General features: G+C 38.5%; 1 protein-coding gene across 6 annotated transcripts in view; it reads right to left on the bottom strand.

The window, feature by feature from the left end:
• Positions 1-23,831, bottom strand: part of ZEB2 (zinc finger E-box binding homeobox 2) — a 128,370-nt gene that overhangs the window by 84,952 nt on the left and 19,587 nt on the right. The window contains exon 1 of one of the 6 annotated variants that reach the window (XM_067025969.1): positions 15,488-15,505. The exons of the other annotated variants lie outside the window; for them this stretch is intronic. The gene's annotated coding sequence lies outside the window, so the exon portion shown is untranslated. Of the gene's footprint in view, positions 1-15,487; positions 15,506-23,831 lie in introns of those variants that run through there. 6 annotated transcript variants of the gene reach the window in all.

Consider the following 23,831-nt stretch of genomic DNA (forward strand, 5'->3'; position numbering starts at 1 on the left):
ATATTTTACAGTGACAATTTTTTCTACTGCTCATCTTTTTCCTCGCGAAATCGAACTTGCCTAATTTTGCAGTTCTCAATCGCACCATTTGATTTGTGCAAGCCACAGCTTCACAGAATTAAGTGAAATGAGATGCCCCAGTGTTGGTGTGGCTGTGGATCTATTATGGCTTCATGCTTCACTAAATGGCAGGATTTCCACAGGGCAGCACCTATAGTAAAGTGGGTCTCAAGGGGTTAACGTGGGCTGAATCTCAAAATAGACACGCAGCTCAGCACACCTACTCACTTATAAAGAATGAGCAATAAATATGTGCGTGCAAATTCTATTTCTATTAAAAGTTATGGTGGAAAAGTAGAATGCTCTTTCTCACCATTCAAACTAGAAGAAGATCAAGGGCATGGACCACCTTGCTTTCTTCAAAGGGACCAAGCTTAGGGCAGCACCTGAAACAACTTTGCCCTACCACCTACAGGCCTGAGACTGGAACAGGAAGAAAGTTCTTATATGAAAATAAACTAGCTCAGTCTTCTCTCAATTAGCTTACTTCTCGATATTTTACTCGTTTTATTGTTTTACTGGGTATTCAGCTGTCACAACTCAGACGATGCTCCCGAAATGATCCCACGTATTGAAAATAAAAGTTCTTCGCCGTGTTATTAATCCGACGTCTTAATGAATGGGCAGCCATCGGTGGTTTCAGCATTTCGTGTGTTGTCTCCTCATTTCACACCTGCCTTGACATCATCAAAATTCTCCTGATTTGGATCGTAAGAGGTGAGTGGTCCACAGCCAAATGCAACTTTCAGACTTAATCTACTTCAGTCATTTAAAAACGTTCACAGGACAATGAAACAAAACATATATTATCTACTCTGTCAGGTAAATACTGGTCTCAATAACAAGCTGTCTGGGAGATGCATGAAACCCGTTCCCTCTCTTATCAATGTTTTCCTGGCCATCAGAACTAAGGCCCCCTACTCTATTTTAAATTTAACTCTATGAAAATGGGCAGTACCCAAGAAAACGCTAGCACGATTTCAGATAAAATATACTGTTGTGAAGCTGAAAAGTGCACGCAAAGCAAGCTGCATTATTAGAATGTTTAAATATTAATTATACCGCTGTGTAGTAAAGATGATCAAGTATGAGTGTCAACTAATTTTCTAAAAGCTGCAACATTTACTTTCATCTAAATTTCCTTTGTTAAACTAAAACTAAAAGCCCAGCAAGTTTAGTCTACTTGAGTGTGTTTATTTTTATTGGTTTCTGCATAATTTTTTTCTACCATAAACCAACTTTAACCCCTTTTCTGTAATCTCTGCCAGTATAACTCCAATAGCACATCATAAAATTCCTATAATTCTTCAAAGCCACGGAGTTGGAAAGGAAAGGCTTGGGCATTTTGTAACAAACGCCAGCTACAATCTTCAGCCAATTATGTTTAACTCTTGCAAACCTACTTTTTGGGTGCATGTGGAGAAACTTAGAGGTTTATGCTGTGTGGCCGCTTTCATTTCCATCCTAAGCGTTCTTCAGTTGCTTTTGAATTGGAAGCCACTCCCATTTGGTGAAGAATATAGTGGTGGAGGTAGACAGAACCTAGCTCTCATAGCTGTGGAGTTCAGGCTGACAGATGGGGAGACGGATGTGCACAGCCACGTACAATCAGAAAGACTTCTTACCTCTGCAGAAGGCTTTCCTGGCAGCGATGAGGTGGACTGGAAAGTGGACATTCAAATGAACTCTAGTGATGGAGGAGGTAGGCAGGACCACTGCCACTTTCCCCCCTGTTGCTTTTCCTAGCACCTACTGCTCTCATAGATTGTAAAACAGCTACTAGAATCAGGCAGGAGAATCACTTAAGATTCTTAAGAAGAGACAAAGGAAGAGCATGTGTCTGTAGAGAGAGACGCTCGGGTTTCATCCCGTCACCCATGGATGCCCAGCCAGGGTTTCCCACCTGAGACAGATTGCGGCTCATGTTCGACTCACTCATGCACAAGCAGCAATACACAAGTTCAGTGTAAGCCACTTTAAAAGCTCATCGGGTGCATGCTTTACTTGTACAAAATACCTTATTCATGACGGAGCAGTGAGGGCCTAGGTAATTACTTGAATCAAGGTGGCCTCAGAAGTGTTTAAATCTGCAAGGACACTTAGAGCATGAATAATGCAAAATAATTTGCATCTAAATTTTTTAAGTGTTCTTTATTCAAAAACTAAAATGCAGTTCCGATTAAAGTTTGATGAGTGAAAGCTGAGCATTTCGTACCCACTGTGAAACGTCTCCTGTGTGTGGAAATTATTTCAGACAGTGGTGAAGGGACAAAAGAGTTTTATTTTTGTTTTGCTTTTTTAAAAATTTAAGTTGTGACTAAGTCATCCTTCTTTTAAGCCTACCTTTCTTTAGGTTTTGTAGTGGCTACCAAGGTAATTCCTGAGTTTGTTTACCAGATACAAATACAAATTTCAATCCAACCCCATAGGAAACACAATGAAAACACTTACTTTCTTAGACCCAGTAATTTGCCAAACAAAGTAACATTTGCATTCCAGGCTAAAGCAATGCAACTCTCTTTCTTTTCCTCTCACCTAAAAGTTTTTACTCAAATTCTTCCTTTGGCATCACTAGACACTCTGTTCTCACAAAAGCTTAGAATACCCTATTTCATTTCCTTGTTATTATATCTATACTACTGTGTGAATATACATTATTTAATATGTCCCTGGCAAATTTTCAGTGAAAAGCTAAGCAGTGTCAGTATGTTAACTCATACTTTTTTAAGGAAACAAGATTGAACAGTTGAAAATCAGTTAAGAACCCAAAGGCAACTTTGTCACAATAACGTATCAAAATGTTTAGTACTACCCTAAAATAGCTTTTCTTCATCTAGTTTCCTAAAATTGAACATTTTGAAGATTATTTCAAAGGAGTACTATAGTAAGATTGAATTACCACCTTTCCAATTTATAAATATTTTTGTCAGGGGGTTAAAAAAGGAAGTAAATCATAATTTAAAAATAAATTTTCCTTTTATTTTGTTAAGTTTCTACTATGTATTATCATTTGGTCTGCATAACCTGTCCTGGAATGTATTTGTGTTTCACTTAAGTTCGTGAACATTTGAGACACTCACAATTCAAGAAATTGCCATTGCTTCCTGGATTCTTCTGCCATGTGATAGGGAGCTCTCCTAGCCCTTCTTTTCTACCTGAGATCGAAGTAAAGTTCAGTTAGAAAATAGGTCTTTCTCGTCTGGTTCATGGCCTCCTCTGCGGCTGTGCGGAGGTGGACAGTTGGAATCAGGCAGAAAAGGTGGTGCATGTCTGACCAGGTTAGCAGCAGACCCAACCTTCTAAGTGAATTTTCAAGGTAGTTCACTCTGATCCACAGCAAAGGGAAATTTCCTGCTGTAGCTCTTAAAAAGTATAAAGGCTCAGAATTTATTGCATGCTCCAAAGCAGGCTTCTACATTATTGGAATTTTAGATGAGTATGTTTGCCCCGCTCTTGGTGAGTGGGTACGCTTTTTTCTTTTTTTTTTGGATTTTGAACAATGAAAACATTTTTAAACTCATTGAACAAAGATTTCCCCAGCAACAGACCCCCGGCTCAGCAGGTCACCTATCTTTGCGACAGTTTTTCTTTTCCCACGCTAACCCCAGGGCTCATTTGCATAAGGTCTCTGTTGTGACAATTAGTTTCAGGTGAGCTGATTTCTATGCAACTAGCCCAAGACGATGCACAAGCCCTGGGCCTCCCTGATCCTGGTCCTAATTGCGACTGACTGGCACCAGACACAATCATCCTCTTGATTCAGCAAATTGTCCTGCTAGTAGCTTGTTGTGACCCCGCAAGCACAAATCATATTATGTCAGTCCAGCCTAGTAAACAACGACTAAAATACACTCTCAATGAGCATAATAATGTCTTTTCCATATTTTAGGTATAGTTGACTAAATGAATGCAAATGAAAGCAACAGTCTTTTAATTTTTGTCTGTGTGTGTGTGTGTGTGTGTGTGCAGGTTTTTTTTTTTTTTTGGTTGGGAGTGATATTCTGGTTCCCCAGGAAAACTTTTTAAAAAAATGAGACTGCCCCTGTATTTAAATTCCATGGCTCTATATAGTCCTGTCACCTGGGAGAAAGTCCCCAGGTAAAATAACTGGCTGCTTTCAAATTTCTTTTAGCTTTGTTGTTGTGGAAATAAGTAATATGCTCTTTCATCATCTCTGAAGCTACAGGGTACATCAATATGCACATTAGCAGGGTTCCCAGTAGTCCCTACTAGACAGAAAAACATTTGGAGCCAATGAAATTTCACATCTCTGCATAGCAACCCAAGTTAAGGAAGAACTTTTCTTAATTCTAGGAAGCAAGGGAGAAAAAAAAAAAGATAAATGACTTGGCATTAACAGAATGTTTAAGGACAATAATTATTCTTGAAACATTGCCTCTCCCCCAACTCTGTCTGAAATTCTGAACTTAACTGTACTGTGCTACATGTCTCATAAATTCTTTCTGCCCTGATAGTCAGGAATTCTGTCTGCCATCCTGTCATCTTACTTAGCTACGTACCTGTCATGTCTATATGCTAAAGTTAAAAAGTAAATGAATAATTTATAAAAAGAAGTCCAATAAATGTTCCGAAAGCCACTTGGCTATTTTTTCTACTACTGAAAAATAGGTATTGCCACTACTATGGCGTTACTTTTCTTTTCTCCAGGTGGTTGTATATAAGCATTTGCTTCCTTGATATGAACGATATGTCCATTCATATCCTTTGATATGAACGATATGTCCATTCATATCCTATCTAGAACTAAAAAAGTTTTTCACACAGATAGTGGCTTCTGAGAATTTGTATCTTATTTCAAACTGGTTTCTGACACATATAAAATTACTTGTTAGTGTTGCAACACATTGGTTTTGTTTTTCATTTCAGGTACTTATGTTTGAGGTGAGGATCAGAACGGGGTCAGGGGTGATGGAGAGAAACTGAAGAAAAAAGAGAAAGGAAGGGGGAAGAAGGAAAGGAAGGAGGGAAAGACGATTAGATTAAATTTTGTATTGAAGGGAATTGCTTGAGGTCCTCTTGAAAAGATTTTTGCATTTATGGTGGAGGGACTGTCTACCCACCCTCAGATAAACTAATGCTCTACGTGGGCCTTACCTCTTGCATCTGCACGGTTCCCCGCTCCCCGGCTACACAGCCCACTCTTGAGGGGCACACACTGCACGTGGCCTGAGCACATGGTCCAGGGTGTGACTGGAAGAACACAGTATTAATGTTCTGCTATTTCTTACGTCTGTTATGATTTTTAACCCCATTTTTATAGAGATATGGAAACTGTATTGCCAAAGGCTTTACATTAATTCAATTAAAGGAGACTAGCAATAGCTGGGAGAGAGGAGCTTCCAAATTCTAGAGCCCCCTGGGGTATGCGTTTAGACCATCCTGAGCAAGAAAGTATTTGAATCCAGATAAATAAGTATATAGCATCAAGGTAAAGGATTGTTGAGGGATCTACATAATTTGATAATAAAATACAATCTACATAAAGACCTTTGATATGAAAAATCTGTACATCAAACTAAAAACTCAGGACATATTTAGTGTAAGCAACGTAAATGAATATCTAGTGTATGTTTTCCCATGTTTGGACATAACTCCCATTTTATATGAATTATGAATTTATTGAAAGAACAGTTTCAAAAATGATCATGACCTCTAGCCCCACTCTCACACTCCCCTCCTGTGCTGGTAACCTTCAGATAGAGAGAGAATCATCAGGGTTACCTCACCTTTTGGGAAACTTTAAAAAGTAAAAAATTGCTCATTCTTGTAAAGTTCTTTTCCATGTGAATTGAGATAATAGTGTAATCTTGTCATATGAATATGTGAAATAAGGTAGTGGAAAAGAGAATGGAATGGAAAAGAGAAACCAATCCACATACGCCTAAGTGAATAATTTAAACACAAGGGCTCATTCCTACTTTCAATGCTTTTAACTTCATAATTTGCAGTCACTGTTTTCTCTTTCCCCCGTTTCCCACTTTCTCCTTGTTCACTTCTTTTTCTTCGAGCTGAACCTCTTCCTCTGCCACCTTGGGGGCTCGGTCCCCGCCCAGCACAGCTTGAGACTTCTTTTTCTTTGCAGCTTCCTTCACAAATGGCTTCCTTTTCTGCAGCCCGGCAGCCTTCTCTGGTCCCTGGCATGCCTTTCCTGACTCATTTCACTTTCCACCTCCGCCTACCATGGCTTCTCACCTCATTCTACTTTCCACACATGCCATCTTGCCCTTTTATATCATTTCTCTTCCTACCTCTTGAAATCTAAAGATTTCTCTAATTTCTATTCTTTCCTCTTAACAGTGTTAATTGCCTTTCTTGTAATCCAAATTTGTTGAACTTCACAGAGTTTTCTGATTAGAATTTATTTTCCTTTCAGCTTGTGAATTCCTAAAAACATCCCTCTCTATGTTTCCATATTTATCACCTTCCCCTCTCCTCCAGTCTGCTCAGATTTCTGGCCTAGAGGTTTTTCTTCCACACTTCCTAATTGTTGCTTCCTCTTTAGTATTTCCCATTGCTCTCCTACCTCTGTCCTAAAGGGATTCACTTCTCAAATTACTAGGCAGTCTTCTTTTATTTATGCTATATTTCTTCTCATCTCTCTATAATCTCTTTTTTCAATTGTTCTATCTTCTACTTCTTTACGGTTAAACTCTCCTTAGCACCTTATTTTTCCATGAACTTCTACCTGCCTAGTTCATGATTTTTTTTTTGCCCCTTCCCCATCTCTCTGTACTATTATTTCATTGTAAAACTTTAATCTTAAATTATTTCCTACACTATCCATACATTGTGTTTTTATATATGTGTTAGCTTTCTTTAATACAAATCCAGCACTCAAGAATACTGGACTTCCCTGGTGGTTAAGAATCCGCCTGCCAATGCAGGGGACACGGGTTCGATCCCTGGTCCGGGAAATCCCACATGCCGCGGGGCAGCTGGGCCCGTGTGCCACAACTACTGAGCCCACCAGCCACAACTACTAAAGCCCGCATGTCCTAGAGCCCGCGTGTCATAACAAGAGAAGCCACCGCAACGAGAAGCCTGCGCACCGCAACGAAGTGTAGCCCCCACTAGCCGCATCTAGAGAAAGCCCGCGCACAGCAACAAAGACCCAACACAGCCAAATATAAATAAATAAACAAACAAACAAATAAATAAATAAATAAGAAGGAACACCATTATTAAAAAAAAAAGAATACCTACCAAAAAGATTGTTCATTTAACTTGGACAGTATTGAGAGAATTCTGCTTATTTATGAGAGAAAAATAAAATCATTGTTCAGGTAAGATAACTACCTATCTATCTATCTTCTAAGACACTGGAAACCAGAAGCTGTAGGGTTTGAATCCTGGCTCTTTTACATATTAAGTAGGCTAATATTAGCCAATAGCTTTCTAATTTTTCTGAGTCTTGGACTCCTTGTTTGTGTTAAGTACCTTCTCTATCTACCTCCTAGAATTACTGTGAAGATCAAATGAGATACTTCTGTCAAGGCATTTGTACAATGTTAAACACTCGAAAATCATTAGTTTTAAGTGTTATCCTTTGTGTTCAAACTGGATATATCTGGAAATAGGGTTTACAAAAGTATGATGCTCTAAACTGATGTAATTTCGTTACTTTAGAAGAAGACTGAATGTAGGCCAACATAATTTGCTTGCAATAACACGAACAGAAAAAGTTCATAAATCTAATATTCGAGTAGAAGATTGGAGATGCTAGTTTAGTGGGAGATGTGAAAAAATGCTATGTTAACTGAAGGAAGGTCTATATTATTTGCTTTGGGTTAATTTATAAAATACTCATATAGTTTTCCGGGTAGACAGTAGTCAGAAGCCAAACCCTTCCTGTGTCTACCTTAAAGCCCACCTTTTCTGAGATACACCTTCCTTCCATCATCAGATTTCAAAGTAAGTGTTTGTCCCCAATGACCTAAAACATTTCCAACCTTTATGTGATACTTATTGTATAGACAAATACCTTAGCATTCTGCTGTGGGTGCAGAAACCACTAAGGATTCAGTCTTTTTTGTATAGTGAAGCGAATCTGATGTGGAATAATAGAAGCCAAGGTGGTATGGAGTTTTACAGAGGATCAGGGTCACACACCAAATATCTACACAGACCAAGCAGGTGAGGGAGGGGAGCTGGTTCTTCCAAAGGGGATCCAGAGTAATTCCCTCATGGTCTTTCCATGCATCTGTGTGAGCCAGAGATGTCACATCTCTTGAGTTCTCCAGAGGTGCTGGAAATCTGACTCTTTGAGTGACGTTGCCCAATTTTAAAATATTGGCAACCAATTCAAATGTGTTTAAAATACTCTGTGAGCCAAACCAAACACATCTGTCAGCCACCAGTTTGCAACCTGCATCCAATGCCTACATTTTACAACCAGGGATATGAGGCCCAGAGAGGTTAAGGGATGTGCCATGGCCAGGCTGTGACCGGATGGCAGGGCTGGGGGGCCAGAAACCCGAGTTTCCTGAACCAGGTCCAGGACTCTTCTTATTATACTGGGTTGTGACCCCAGAACTCGAAAGAGCAAGCAGCTTGCTGGAATGGAAACTAATGGAAGACATGTGGCCTCATCAGGAATGGCTCCTTCTTTACTTTTCCCACCCCAAACTCTTCCTGATTGCCATTGTTGCTGCTTGTGAAGGTAAATGTGCTGAAGGTAGATGTTGACAAAGGGACCAGGAGGATAGACTTTTTTTTTTTTTTTTTTTCAACACCTTTATTGGAGTATAATTGCTCTCCAATGGTGCGTTAGCTTCTAGGATAGACTTTTCAATTCCTTCCTGGCAATTCTCCTGCCATCTCCTCCACAGACTCTCTATCACCGTCTCTTTCCTCTCACCACCCCCTCGACTGGGTGAGGACGGCTTACTTCGCAATGTGACTGCAGTGGGAACCCACTTCCTGACAAGCTCATGTCAATACCAGGTGAAACATCTTCTGAGCTCTCTGTACAGGAATTATGAAAACACGTCACCTGAAAAGCAACTCTCCAATCTTTCTAAAAACACTTAGAAGCAGTAAAACCAAAGAGTCTTGAGTTCAGAACACATGGCTCCATCGTCCAATAACTCACCGTGTAGGCACAATGAATTTTCTGATTCTAGCCCATTTCACTCTTGGCACATACAACCACTGTAACCTGACACTTCAGAGGAGAGAATCATTTAGCCTAAAAATAAACATCATCTCAGATTGGATCTTCGGAGAAAACTATCAACAACAACAACAACAAAATTTACATTCAAAACAGCATCCTGTCCCTGATTTGGAGTCAGAAGACTAGGGTTCAAATCCTGTTCTGCCAGCTCTGTTTCCATTTCTACCCAATGAAGAAAGCCTATGGGTGAGGATAGTTGAATTCTCTGGTTTCTTCCAAGTTCGAAAAATATATGAATGCTCTCTAGGTAAAATATTTTGGAAAATTAAACACAAATGTCAGATTATACAATGATTTTCAAACAGAAAGGTATGTATATACATATACGCTAATTAGTATTATCATTTAATTCCAAATATTGGAACACTGGGTTTGCCAATTTTGAAACCAAAATATCTGGTAGGATCCTTTTAAAAAAAAAAAATTGATAGATTTGGACCATATGACTATGTATCCTCACTTACCTATGCCAGCGTTTGGATAAATAGAAAAAAAATTAAATACATAGAGAACTAATCAATTGGGGTCTTCCTTTATGATGTAAATTGTTTCAAGAAACCATAAAATCAGTTATCTAGCATTGCCTTCTCTCTTATTCTCCTTTTCTTCTCAGCTTAAGAAAGTAAAAATGAAATCAATAATTTAAGCTGTCGCCCACTCAAAGAGAAGAAAAATATTTTTTGAGTCAGTGTTATTTTCCAAAACCTCTGAGTTTTTTAGGCTTTAATTTGCCCCTCACTGACATCTATCTTTACCTTATGATGTAAGGGGTACTTCAGATGAACCTAGAGTCTCACTGAGGTACCCCATCTGAGTTTACAAAACTTTTACAGTTGGCTCAATTGGCTCAAAAGTACTCGGAAAAAACCAGCAAACAATTAAAAGACCTATTCTTGAAAGGATTCCTTTCTTGTATTCATACCTCTCCTCTGACTAAACCTTTCATATTGATCACAAAAGTGTAGATTTTTTACCTCTTTCTGGTCTACAGGAAAAATGGGTATTTCAATAATCATGGAGAAAGAACACGTCAAATAAGATACTAAAAGATTTTTTTAAAAGAAAGACTGTATTTTTCTCAATTACATTTTTATAAGAGAATGGCCATTCAAGTGGAACTTAGCAATTCTCTTTACCCACTCATTTCCACGTGTATTCTTTTTAAAACGAAGTCTACCTTGATCATGGTTTTGATTACGAATCCCGAAAACAATTATGGAAATGATCTTTAATATAATAATATATTTTACTGAATGTCTCAGCTTTTTCATTCCAACAACTGAAACAGAGACAATTCCTTGCATGTTGAAATGTGTAATTATCATGTATCCAAAAGGGAGGGTGTAATTTTCACATCTGATTACAAGGGAAGGGTGTAAGTGAAGCTGCCTGGGTAAACTTAACACTTGTTTACAAAGAGCACTACCTTTGATATTAAAAACTCAAAACACTGAGAAAAATCAAGAGTAACATGCACAAAACTGAACAAAAACCTAAGTATTTTTCTTGGCCCTGCTATACAAATAAAGTCATTTTTTCTGACCCTGTACTGGTCGACTTATTTCTGATGATTTTTGAGACTCTAGTATCATTTTGCAGGCTTCTTGGTGACTGTACTGTTAAGGGTTAGGAAGCTCAAGCATTAGATTTAATTCAAAAGGAAACTTCAAATTTATATTATTCTTTTAAAACTACATGGTCAAGCCTACTAAAACATATTTAGTTATCTATTTAGCTTTTAAACTAGAGAATGATTTCCATCTCAACAGATCATACTTTCCTAAACACAATCATTGCTTGCAAGATATGTATTTTTGATGTTTTTATCTCGTGTTTTTTTTTTTTTAACTTCTGATTTACCTTTGATAAGATCAACTTCTGCTCATGTGAACACATGCTTTGGACATGTAGGAAGAGATAATATCAAAGAAAGCCAGAGCTGTGATGGTAGCTATCACTTAGCAAGAAGATTAAAGATAGATACAAGATCACACAACAGGTAGGAAAAAACTGTCCTAATAGCCAACACATATTAGGAACAATTTTGAATGACATGTAATTATGATTGCTAACTAATTGTGCTTGTTTTTGAAAAGCTTAAAAAGATTGACATTGAATATTAAGGATACTTAATATTCCTATTGCATTTCATAAAACAGGCAAGAAAGGGAAATACAGAGAAGGAAAAAAAGAAAGGTTAAGAAACTGGTTTAGGAATAGAAGATAAAAAACATTTTCACGCTAAAAGAAGCCTGCTAAAGCATATTTAGTTCTCTATTTAGCTTTATGATTACATAGAAAGCAATGAATTTGTTAGAAAGCTATTAAGTTATATAGGTTTTGCAAATGCAGTGCTAATGGGAAGGCTGATTTTTGGTATATTTTAGAAATTAGGGTGGTTTTTTTGGATAACTTGCCAAACCAAATGTGACAAGCAAGAAGTTTGAAAAAGGATACAAGCTACCAAATGATTAAGCTTTCTGAATAATTACAACTAAATAAAAAGTTACTCTGTGAAAAAGAATCAGGCTCCTCATTCCTAAACTGACACTGCCTAAAGCATTTCTGCAATAGTCAGAGCTTAATTTTATATGATCTTAGCTTTTTTTCTCTTTACAAAGGATTTCACTGTGAGTCTTAGATTCTGCTTTCCATTGAATCAAAAAGCAAAACACCTGACATGCATCTCCTTTCTCCCCTACTTCAGTGGGCATGCCTGAGCCCTTGCTTGACCATAGGGCTGCGTGAAAGGGGCGGAGGTTGTAGCTTCCTGGTAGCTTAGAGGCCTATCCACCACAACACATCCATGTCCGCAGCACCAATCAATGCTTAGCGCACAGCACATTTTTCACTGTGTTGTTAGAGTACATTTGCTTATATTTTGCACAATTTTAATTTAACCATATTGATCAAACCGAACACTCAATAAGACCCTAGGCACCGGAGGCTTATTAAAAAGAGTCAACATGAAGCAAGTAAGCAAGGAAGGAATGGAAACTGTTTGGAGATTTAAATACAGTGGAACCCACTTAAATAAATACCTGTTAATGAAGTAAATCTATTAAATGAATTTATTTTCTCTGAACCAAATCAAAACACATAGAGTAATACTCAAGGGAACCTTTAAATGAATACTGCTTAAATGAATAAGCATCTTAAATGGACGTGCCTCTCTGGAAAGGCAAATAGGATTTTCATGTTCTCTAAGGTTCATTAAAGCAAGAAGATCCATGTTGACTTTTTTGGGGACATATTGTCATTTTTTGGAATTAAGCACAAAAAGTTGCTTAAGTAACATTATTTAAATAATATAAATATTATTTTTCTCAAGGCTAATTGCTCGTGTGTGTGTGTGTGTGTGTGTGTGTGTGTGTCTGCCTGTCTCTGTCTGTGGTGTGCATTGGGCTCACATGGGACAGACCCCTGAAACAATTGACTGTGTTCACTTCTCCAGCAGCTTATCTATGGCAAGTAAAGACAGAAAAATATGTTAAATTTCTATCCGCCTCCCACAATCCTATGTCACAGAGAAATGGACCAGCTACTTTTAACAGATAATTTATTTGCCTCTTTGGAAAGTTCTATTATCTCTCCAGCATGGTTGAAACGCATGATTAAAAGAATCAACCCCCTTACCCTAATGGTGATTTGTAATAAGAGGCTCATTGGCACATTCAGGGTGCTCAAAATAATGTTTTAAAAGACATAAAGGCATTCTTTTGTGGTAAAAAACATGTAACATGTCATCTACCCTATTAACAAATTTTTTGTTGTACAGTACAGGATTGTTCACTCTGTGTGTATTGTACTTACACAAATGCTTTCTAACATAAAATTTATGTAGGACCACATCTTCAACTGATCAGGTCTCTCTTTTCTCAGAGGGTTTGACGTACAGTGGTATGTTATTATAATAAAAGAAAAAATGCAGCACACAATGAAGTCTTAAAGTAATAATACCTTTTAAAAATACAGTGGGCATACAATCCGCAGCGATGTTTTTCTGGCCCCCTTTATCTAGTATTGCCTTTAGAGGGCCTTGTTTATTCATTTCTTCCCCCTGGCCTAATAAAAGATATTAGCTCCTTTCCCTAAGCAAAAACACTCCTATCATGAATCAGGCAACTAGTGGAAGACTGCTGGCCAGGTTTCACCCCACTAAAATTCTAATCTATACTTTGTCTTTTAGAATTAAGGAGAAAATGCGTATCAGCAGAATCTCCTCTCTACTTTATTTCATTTATAAATTACGAGAATGATGCTATTATATATTATTAATTTCTGCTGTTCTCCAACTCTGCTGCAGCAGTGAGCTGCGGATGTTGGAGCGGTGTAATTATGTTCTAGTAGGGTAGCCATCCGTTTCCTTTCAAAAATTTACAGGATTCTTAATCACGCTGCTCATTTGGGTGCGCAGCAGCGAGGATGGCGAAACACAAACAGGGCACGTTCGTTTACATAGGAACACCTGCTTAGCATGATAGCAGATGTCAGTCAGTAAGCAGAACACAAAAGGAAAAAATATCAACAAGAGCAAACTTGCACCATTTTGACTTGGTGTGGGGAAATCTTTTCAGGAGTGATGGTAGCAGTGGACATTCCTTCTAAAACACAAACAGAGTCTCTGAAATTCCCAAGTCTTGTCTGTGGTTAACATGTGGTCAGAGAGAAAGGGCATTTGCTCTCTTGTTGCGTTCTGGTACTGACTCTGACTCTCTTTATTATTGGGGGGAATTACTAAAACTACCCTGCCTCAGTTTCCTGATCAATAAGCATACAAGGGGTTGGATATTCTCTATAAAAACCTAGTTCCTTGAAGCTGTTTGTCATTAGAAGCAATATAATGGTGACAGCATGGCTCTCACCGGGCCCAGTTCAAATCTCACTGTCACTCAGCAGTTGTGTGACATCAGTCAAGTTATTTAACCTTGCTACGGTTTCTTGATTTGTAACGTCCGCTGAGAAAACTAAATGAGATAATGTATACAAAATGCCTGCCACATAATAAGGATATACTAAATGGTGGCTATATTATTATTATTACTCTCATCTTCATTATCATTATTTTATTTTGATCCTTGCAGAACCTTTCCTACCCAACATGTTATTTATTAAAAGTCTGGAATGACAGCCAACTGAAATCTCTTGCAGAGATCATCATAAACTATATGTTGATGTGTATAGTTCTGTAAGCTTATTATAATGATACCTACTACTGTTATTTTATAGTCAGATAGCCTGTCATCATTTCCACAACATTTTCTGGGATTTATTTCTCAACCACAAGAAAGGTTTTCTGGGCTGTACCCTGCCTGAAAAGAGCCTCCGTGAAAGCGGAGTGCTTTCTAGAACTTCGACACAATAAAATGAAGCTACGGAAAGGAAAAAGTTAGATGCTCATCATCTTCACGTGCTCAGCCCACCCTGACAACTTTTGTACAAGTCTTCGAAGGACTTTTCAGATGACTCTGGTATTTTCCCTTCTCGCCTTTTCCCCGAAATGGTTAAAATTCAAGATGGAAAATAGCGATCACACATGGGCAATGACTAATTTTCCTAAGGAATTTTAGTATTCGGAATGTGTCTGCTTGTGCAGGCCTGCGCGTTAAAGGCTCCCTGAGTATGCATTGACTTGATACCCAATAATGGCTGCTAAGGAGCCGTTATGTAATGCCGTGTCAATGATCCGTGCATTGAGGACTCCCTGAGTACGCATTGACACCACAGACCGGAACGGCTCAGAAGAAGCTGTTATGGTCTATCATGCCAATGATGTGCAGATATTGGCAGGGCCTCTGGCCCTTCCGTGGAAGTGATGAAGTCTCTGAAGGAACCAGCGTGGGCACCATGTGGGCGACATTGGCGAGCTCATGACAGCTCCATTTTCCCTCCCTCTGGGGTTTCCTGCCAAAAAGTCAGCTTGGAAAAGTTGTCCAATAACTTCTGTGGTCCCACGTTACATCACCAAAACAGAAAAAAGAGTTAAAGATATTCTTGCCATTTAGCCTTAAGTTTCTTTCCAGAGAAAGAAACTGATAACTGTTAACAGCAAAAGGAGGGGTAAAAGTAAAGGTAAAATTTTTTCATAGTTTCCTAAGTTTTCGATTATAAATCTCACTTTTCTGCTTTATGAATTTCATGTCATACGTGGACATGGTACTGGACAGACTTTTTTTGTGGTGGTGGTGATTTTCTGAGATTGAAATATTTAATCCATGCAAAGAAAAATACCTTTTTTATATGTCCTCAGCAGTTGAATAGGTACTCAGAACTCGGCATATAGGAAATGGTTCAGAAAACCTTGGGAAGAGAAGTGCAAGTTCAAGAATAAAGTTTGGATTCACACATGCTTTACCAACTTAAGGCAGTAATTAATTCACTTATGGTATTTACATGCCCCTCTTCAGATACTTATGGAGAACATGGGAATTTTAAATTCACAATTCAGTGCAAAATTTAAAATGATCTTCATTAGAATTTGAAGCTATACTCTAAACTGCTTTATATACTACCAACAGGGAGCCTCATTATGTAGTACTATATTTGGACTACCTTCTTTACATTTTGTAGCTGTAGATTTGAATGTATTTCTGGTATGCTTAAGCAGAAGCAAACAAAGTGTTTTAATCTGTTCTATTAACTAACCAATCCCCATAGCTGCATGGCAAACACATAAAGTCAAGAGACCTTAGCGCATCTTTTTTTCTGCTGTCTTCAAAGGATCATAGAAGAACAGAGATCTGAGATACTCAAGCACAGAATGGTAGCCAAGCCTTGCAGAAATACCAAAGTGGTTTGCTAAAAAGGATGGTGGGAACAAAGAAACAGTCAGATTAGGCAGAAAATAGTTAGAATGATTGTGATTCTAAGTACAGAAGGTACTTCCACATGCTCATTTCCTTGAATAGAAAACAGTCCAATTCTCATAATGATTTTTGGAAGTGAGGTAAGATGTCCACCATTGGTGTGCATTAAATGTTGACTGACTTAATGCCTGACAGAAGAGCAAGGGGGGAAACTCACTAAATACTAATCCAAAGTAGATACTCAAGACACACACTGAAGAGTGGAGGGTGAGGACAGAGCATCAAATACCTATTATGTGTTTGATACTTCTACCTATTACCAATAATTCTTCACAACAATCCTGTAACATAAGTATTATGAGAAATGGAGACAGTTAGGTTGAGCGACTTGCTTCTGGCTGCATGGCTGGTATGAAGTAGAAACCAATTTGAGGCCAGATGTTCAAAGCCTCGCCTCTACCGGGCACCCACACTGCCTCTCTGTCTGCCTCCCTGACTCACTCTTAAAGGTGTCATTGCGAAAGGCGGAAAGCCAGTTGATTTAAATATAAACTAAATGAAAAGAAAAGAAAAATATCCCAAGTATTCAAAATGGCATAGCTGTCACTAAGTGAAGTTCAAGACATTGTTAACCGGGTGGTAGGGAGTCTAATGTAAGTTATCAAAAGCTTTTTTCTAGATATTATAATATACACTAAATGTTTAATGTACCTGCCGTATTCATTATCAGAAGATAGTTGAGTAGAATGGATTCGTCTTCATATTAAGTACAGCCTCCCTTTAACAAAATGATTTTTGCGTTCCATGAGCTGAGCTAGTCACTGGTGACAGAGAGATGAACAAGACTGTCCTCAAGGCATTTATACATTTGTGAGAAGACAAACAGGAATCAGATATTGTAAGTGCTGTGACAAAGGTCACCTCAGAATATATTCTTTGAGAAAATTTTTAAAGAGGGCATTGTTCCTATAAAGAAAAAGTACCATGTCTATTTCCTGGAAATGCAGAGGTGTAAGGCCATGCCAACCACTGAGACTGTTTCTTTTCCTTTTTTGTTTTTTAACACTCCCTAAAGAATTGAAGAGGAATGAATAACTCAGCTTAAGGTTATTGTTTCCTCTTTTCAAGAATGTTTTGGCATGACCCAGAAACTGAGGTACCTCTATCATAGAATTCCTGGCAGCCTGATTAGTCACACCTTGAAATAGTCATAAGCAGAATGTATTGAGTGTCTTCTAGGCTTCAGATACTGCCCTTCAATTTTTGTTCAAGACCCCAATGATCCTATAAAATAAATATTGGACCCCATTTTAAACATTATGAATTGAAGCTCAGAGAGGTTAAGAAATATACTCAGGGCCACATGAAAGTAAGTGGCAGAATTCGGACACAGATTTGTTTGTGTCTGAAAGCTCCATTCTTTTCATGGTATTGAATTCCTCATTCCCTAGGGAGAGAGGAGAGCTGGACGCCATTCCTTGTAAGTGAATGGATCTAAGCATGTTCTTGGAGCAGGAGTCTGGGGAGGGGAGATGTGAGTATGAAATAGCAGAGCAGTTCACTTTCGAGGTAGGAGTAGGCAGCACACAGTAGGTATGTGAAAGCAAGTATTGCTTCACCTACAAGTGGACCAGTTAATAGCTTCTAAATTTCATCCTTAGTTGTGTAAGCTCTTTGGGACCTTAAAAAAATATCTTGAATTCACATCCCATGCACGTCTCTTATGGCTGTTGTCCAAATCCTATTATCTGGGAACTTAATTTAAAATAGCTTGGTCTTTTTGAATTGTCAAAAACTCTAATAAAACAGGAATATTTCATACTTGCACAGACCAAATTCTGTGGGACATCCAAAGCTTAGCTCTTAAATTATGTTCTTAGATCAGTGAAGAGGTAAAATCTACACTTTATTGAAAAGCACAATGCAGACATGAATTCTAATGAATCCTTGACTGTATGCAAGCAATGTGAGAGTCACTATTCTGCTTGTTAACTATATCTATTATTATACTTTAATTGTAATCATAAGTCCATTTTAATGGACTGGTTAGGTTGAAAACTGAGAAAAAGCTAAATTATTGGTTTTTTGACAACGTAAATTAATTTCTGGAAAGGTAGAAATCTTTAAGTTCATGTCCTTAAATTCTAAGCCCTTTAAGAAAGGTAGACAATGTGGGAATACCACAGCTGCAATTTTTTTTAAAAGGCTACTGTTCCTTTAATGCCCAGCTGGTTCTGAGATGTAATAAAATTGACATATTGATTCCTTTGAATTTACAAATGCCTGTTTCATAAACTCCATCTCCAAAGCCTAGGCATCTTTAGAGCACTGTCATTTTTTTTCTCCAAATGGATCAATTATGTGCCCACGTAATCCTGTTACCTGTGAAATCCATGCATACTTCTCCCATTTGCTGCAGTTCCCAGGCGGACAAACTTGCATTATGTACGCATAAACAAACAGCGCATTTTCCTGATATTAGAGATTGTTTTCAAAGTGAAAGGCAATCTCTTGGGTCCTTTACTCACAAAAAAAGAAAAAAGAGAGAGAGAGAGAGAAAGAAAGAGAAAAAGAAAAACTGGGTGCCTGTTTCTTCAAGCAACCTCAGTATACATATATATACACACACACACACACACACACACACAAACATGTATGTATATATATTTATGTATATATACATTTATAGTAACTACTTACAATCCCTAACAATTCATTTAAATAGTATGGTTTTTCTATGCTCAGTCCTTTCACTGATCCAAGGAAGTAAATTTTTCGTTTTAGTTAAACTAGTTCATGAAGGTTTATCACATTTTTTGTATTGCTACGTTTTCTCCTTTGCTGATAATTAGTTATTTAAGGGCAAATCATCCCCAAGACACCTTGAAGAAATTGGGAAATGAAAACCCAAAGTGAATTAGGTTATAAAGTTTGCAGTCATTTTATAGTGAGCAAAGTCCTCAGTGTCTTTCACTGTAGCACTTGACACTCACCGGCTCTGAGTCTTCCTTAAACACACAGAGAGTCCTTTATTGGAACAACCGTAGAAAACACAAAGATTCTGCTTCTACTACATTAGGAGAGAAACGCCTCAGTGAACTAGGTCTTTCCCATGTCTTAAATCTGTAACAGCAAATTGTCTTCCCCCACCAGCCCATTTCCATGTTCACGTGTGGACACCCTCACCAGTACAAACACATAAAGAAGGCTTATGTGCCAATATAGGCACAGACTGTGCCTATAGAATCTCCTGCAAATAACCACCAAGCAAACATGCTTTTGTCTATGTGTGAACTCTCTGTGTGAGCGAAGTACTGTGCACAGAGATATGCATTCTCACTTCATTCTTTCAGCCTGTGCTGTCTCTGATTTTCCTCACTTCGCTGGGCACTCAGCAGTCCAGCGACACTGCATTTGCAGCACTCTACAATTTGTCTTTAAGAGATTCCCCAAATCACAAAACATCTTGTTTGCTGTCCAATGTGCTCCCCCCCATGCAGAAAAGATGGTCTGAAAAATCAGGTTGTGCTGGGAGCCCTGTGGCCTGGCCCACCGCTGCCATTGTGCGGGAGTGGTTTTAAAGATAAATGGCTGCATGTTAACCAGATTTGACATGCTGTACAAAGGCAGCCACCTTTGGTCCCATGACACAGCCAAACAGAAAACACAACAAGCAAGCCTGGCAAAGATGTCCAACATGAATAAAAGCACAACAATTTGTCACATAGTTGTTACAAAATGTTAGCAGCTTTAGGGCCTGCCATGGGATGGCGGAGATAAGGCAGTGTGGAGAATTCGGAAGTTTAAGGATTGGTAAGTCTTAGGCAATGGAAGAGTTAATTCAGAAAAGGGGGAAAAGAGTCATCGCAAAGGGATTATTTTCATTTGCTTCCTCATAAGGCCTTAATGTCATGAATTAAATCAGCAAGGCCAGTGTTCCAGGGTTTACTAAACTCTACTGTTTTAAAGGGCTGTCTGTTAACCATCTCTTTCCAAACTCCCAGAGATGTAACACATTCTAGGATCAGTTTCTTGAGGATTAAGAATCATTTTTCATTTTATATTTTTCAAACTGGCCTAGCGATAAATGAAAGAAGAATTTTGAGGATGAAAAAGTCCATACACCCAACTTAGTCTCATTATTCACCTAGAGAAAAGGAAATCAAATTGCCTCACTTTAACTCTTTTTCGAGCGCTAGGTTTCTTTTTCCAAATGTTTTTCCAGAATTACAAGTAATTCTGGAAATTCTATGATTCCAGTACCATTTAACCATAAACTTTCTTCCTGACTCTGGAATCATGCCCTTTCTAAGCCTTCATTTCCTCATCGGTAAAAAATGTATTGAAATAATAGCATCTCTTTGATAGAATGGTTGTCAGGGCAACATCAGATGACACAGGCAAAATTCTTAGCACAGGTCTCAGCACAGTATAAGTACTCAATAAATGTTAGATAATATTAGCTTTCTTACAGTTGCCAGGGACATTTCACTGAAATACAAATATGATTATGGCATTCTTTAAAAAACGTTTCACGAGCTCACCATCACCTATTTATTGGATAAGAGCCAGAAATACGTGACAGGAGATACTTCTGCTCACAAGCCACCTTTGCATACTCAATTCAAGCTTATCCCTCCTCCAATGCCTGTACTTGCCCTCCTCTCAGCCCAGGATGCCCTTCCCCCACTCCACTGGGCAAATCCGAGTCATGTGACCATCCTCCCTTCAAAAAGCTGCCTCCCCCAGGAAGCCTGCCCTCACCACCTGCTCTCAGATCTAGTTAAGCCATCATCTGCGCTCTCTACTCACTGGATACAAAGTTCCTTATGGCACTCATCACATTTTCCTCACTTCTGGAGGACCCCCCCTTCCTCACTAGACAGTGAGCTCCTCAGGGGTCCAGGCTCCATCATTCATTTTTTGATTTGCAGCCTCAAGTTCAGTGCCTATACATAGTAGATGCTCAATTAATGCAGGATGAATAAATGCTGCCATTTTTTACTGAAATACCAGAAGCCTAAAAAAGGACCCAGTGGCACACATTTCAATTATTTTTGCAACAAGAAAAAAATTTTTTTCTTATAATGCAAAGCTCAGATCACCCTTAGGAATGAAGGCGGAAAGAAGCCCTGAGTGGAAAAAGAAAATGTGCATTTTTCTTCCATGAGCCTGACATCAGCTTCAAAGAGGTACTGCTTCTAGCAATGGCAGAATGAAGCACGTAAGCTCATATGGCAAACTTTGAAAAGAAAAAGGACTTAAAAAAAACCAAATTCTGGCCAATCTAGTGCCGGCATAGCCCTATAGTTCAGACCTTTTCTGAGGATCCCGATGACTCTGTAAGAGAATGGAGACGATACTTGGGAGATGAGCTATAAAAGACATTGTCCTTGTCAATGGTCTGATGTAACACAGGTGAAAATTCCCATGTAAAGAACTCCACGCTGCCCTGCAAGCTTACAGAGGACTACGAACTAAACGTAAAGAGGTAAGAAGATTTCTACTGCAAATTTTTCAAGGGGTAGGGCCTGAAGCTCTCTTGACATCTGTGATTCTCTAACCTTTGTGACCCCTTGTAAACTCAGAACCAGCACAGCTCGGAGCACGTCATAGTCCCTCCCCTGTCCCAGCACTCTCCTGAAACTTGAGGCAAGTCCCATGTGGCTGCAGATCTTATGTTCACAGGTCCTGAAGGGAATCCAGGAAGCCATTCTTTGACGAAATAGGCACTCTTCCTCACTGAAGGTGAACTGACTGCGGGAAGATGAAATCGCCCTAATCACAGTTAGTGGGGAGCAGGAGTTGGTGAAAGAGAGGGATCTTGAAGTTAACTGGTAACCTTTCCGTTTCCTCCATTTATAGGTCTCATTTTATTTCTACTTGTAATATTAAATGGGAAACTAAATATTAAACGATTTAAATACGGGAGAAATGACGGCATGCCATTCACTCAGTCTAAACTGCACAGTTCATCTGTATCCTAAAACTGGTGGGGGTAGACCCGATAACAGGCCTAAAATCAGAGGATGGTAAGATACCGTCAGAGAAACAGACTGGTCCTTAGTTTTTGTCTCTCTCCCCAAAATGTCAGGATTACCCAAAGAATATCTTCAGAGTGAAATGACTGATTTCTGCCTCAAACAGCAACGAACCAGGCAGAATATTTTACATGAGAGAATCTGATTATCAGATTGATCTGTAACAGTTAACTAAGCATATTCTTAGGATAAGCTTTATATGGAGTCATCATTTTGCAGAGTGTCAAATACAGGAAGAGAACGCTTAAAAAGTCCCAAGAAGTCTCTTTAAGAAGCCAGATACTATAACCCCATATTCTTTTCGATTAATGATTAAAACATCTTAAATTCATATTGCTCAGCTGATGAAGATATGCACATGAAAGTTAAATTTCTTCCATTAAAAGCAGATTTTTATAACTCTCTAGTTCTTCCTTAAACTTAAGAAATAGAACCTCAAGTATTTATTGGATTGGTTAGGAGTCCTTACGTCTGTACTACCTGTTCCGTGGAAAATTTCCTTCCAGCTCTCCATCTCACCGACGGCAGCAATAGGCAGCAAACCCAATCCACGTTAGTCAGAACTTCAGGTGGACGATTCGGACCCTTGTAACAATTTTAGACTTGCAATTGGTGTTGTGACGTTTCTCAATCTAGGTCTAAAATATGTGCAGCATTGCTTTTAGAAAGTAAAAAAACTGGTGGATCTTGCCATCTATGGCAGCATTTGTTCAGCATTTGGTACAAACGGGAGGAAAAAAGATACAGAATGCATGGATTGATTTTCAAATTACCTCAATATTTTGAAAACATTTTCACCTGCATGCTGAGAATGCTAAGAATGGCAAGGAAGGCAATGTGCATTTGCACAGCCTCCACTGCATTCATTTATAAATTACCTCATCACTGACTGAAATTAACACTGATTCTTACAGGCAATTTCTCAATTTCCAATGCTAATTACGTTTTTTTTACTTTTAAATTCTGTACCACCTGTTTTGGGCAAGACATCTTAGGCAGCGCGACCGCATTTAATCACAATTTTAATTAACCGCCCTGTAGATGTGAAAAAGAAGCAATTATAATGTAGATGAATGATGATTTTTCTGCATTAAATTGTTTTGTTTCCCTGGTATGTTGATTGTAACACAGCACACAAATACAGTAACTGTACAATTTTTTTCTATTGTAATTTAGTAATTGTTTTTGGAAAACCAGTTTGGGAATGAGTGACTTCATCTGTTTACAAATTGATTGATACTGTTCACTCACTGATTGCTGCAGCGTATATTTTGGTATTGCACAGCCTAGCATAAAATATAATTAGAGATGCACAGGCTTTGCAGCACCATTTTGGAATCTGAAAATCAACTGTAACTGAAGTATGTTTTCCTTGAGCATACTAGTATCAGTTGGGGTTGATGAAATGATAATCAAAACAATGGGCTTTCCAATTCCACCACTAGTAGAAACCCTTGGTTTCAATCTGATAGTCTAATATGGTAAATTTATGAATTACTCTGTACTAGGCCTGGGAGCTGGGGGCTGGCAAGTCTGAAGCTTGCACAACTCACTCAGATCTGTATCAGAAGAAGCATACAAGTGAGGTAAGGAAACAATGATGAAAAAGAAAGAGTCGCTGCTTTGGAAATGGAAGAATTGTTCCCGGCACCCGGGCACAATGCACTGGTGTGCTGTAGCTCTAGACTATCTCATCTCTACCCTGCGATACAGTGAGATCACATTCAT

The sequence above is a fragment of the Kogia breviceps genome, chromosome 2 (genome assembly GCF_026419965.1).
Source record: "Kogia breviceps isolate mKogBre1 chromosome 2, mKogBre1 haplotype 1, whole genome shotgun sequence".
NCBI lineage: Eukaryota > Metazoa > Chordata > Mammalia > Artiodactyla > Physeteridae > Kogia > Kogia breviceps.